Genomic DNA, 1,575 nt, shown 5'->3' with positions numbered 1-1,575 from the left:
TAGTTTTAGTTTTGTTTTTACTAGAACAACAAATAACTAGGTGGGTCCAGAGATTTTCCCAGCCCCCTAACCTTATTCCTCTATTATATGAATTTCCTGAAATGGGCACTGTAAAAATGAAATAAAAATAAAAAAGGACACATTGAATGGTTGATTGATTTGCCATAATACAATGTGTAAAAACGACCTGTGTGTGCAGTAGTCACACACACCTGGGGAAACAGCAAGTTCTAATATAGCCTATTACCCTCACATCCTTCTCATCTCCTTAGATACAAGTTCTTTGTGTGCCAAGAAAATCCTGGAAACACAGCTAAAACGTGCACTGTATGAAATATTACACATACAGTTTTCATTTCCTCCACATCAGGCGGACAGTAATCAGCCTGGATACGTTTGGCTTGATTGACACCCCTTGCTAGCGGCGAATGTGCAGGGGGCGGCATTGCACAAACGTTTCATGACAACATATGCTGTCGGCATTTATCGATGTGCGGTGGACATGATCCGCTACAGCGGATTATGTCCACTCGCATATTGTTAGATCGGCCCCCATAGAGTAAAGTGCAAACACATCCCTTTCAAAACGTTGACTATTGACTATTTCATAGTTTTAAAATAAATATACAAATACATTTTAGACGTTTCCCTTGTAGTGTATAACAGAATACAAATTCACCAATATATGTTCATTATGAAAATACAATGAAAATTGGCTGATATTAAAATGATTTGAAAATATAAAAAAGAAAGAAAAAGTACTTATGACAGCACTCTTGCCTCACACCTTGTATTGAAAACAAGGATACATAAGCATGTGCCCCTCCCCACTAGTAGAGATCAACACACAGAAACAGTGGATTCAAGTATCTAAAGATTTTAATACACCAGAAAAAGTGGAACTTACAACTAAGACCTCAAATATATCACATGATGTAATACAACTTGCTAATGTCACAAACATTTTTTTACAAACCATATACAAAAAAGATGGTTTATTACATATAATAAAGTGTACTTATTATCAGAAACATTCAGATCCCTAAAAATGATAAAAGAAGACATAATGTAATCAATGAATTACCACACTTTGATGATAAAGAAAACACTGCTACATGATCCGTGAAGCCTACCGCACCTGGTGTTCCCAGGCGGTCTCCCATCCAGGTACTGACCAGGCCTAGCCCTGCTTAACTTCCATGATCAGACAAGAACGGGTGCATTAAAGGGAGTGTGATTTGACCCTGAGAAGTTTGATTGATCTCTGATTACTTTTGGCTGAACAATGTATCGATACATTTACATCAATTCTGATGAAAATGAAGCAGTGAAATTGCTATTTATGCATTAAAGGGGAAGGAAATCCAAAATGTTTCTTTCATGATTGCTTAATTTTCTTGGTATTCTTTGTTGAAGGAGCAACAATGCACTACAATGCACAATGCAACAATTGACTACTAGGAGCTAGCTGAACAGATTTTGTGAGCCAGTGGCAAAATACATATATGTAAAGCCCCCAATCAGCAGCTAGCTCCTAGTAATGCATTGCTGGTCCAGAGCTTACCTGGGTATGCT

The 1,575-nt window shown here is 37.5% G+C and overlaps 1 pseudogene; it reads right to left on the bottom strand.

Moving 5' to 3' along the window:
* Positions 1-1,126: 1,126 nt before the first annotated feature.
* On the bottom strand, positions 1,127-1,243 carry LOC128658457 (uncharacterized; annotated as a pseudogene).
* Between the last annotated feature and the right edge of the window lie 332 nt (positions 1,244-1,575).

This window comes from Bombina bombina, chromosome 4, assembly GCF_027579735.1.
Source record: "Bombina bombina isolate aBomBom1 chromosome 4, aBomBom1.pri, whole genome shotgun sequence".
NCBI lineage: Eukaryota > Metazoa > Chordata > Amphibia > Anura > Bombinatoridae > Bombina > Bombina bombina.
Note: the sequence above shows the minus strand (reverse complement) of the source record. Positions and strands in the feature narration are given on the sequence as shown.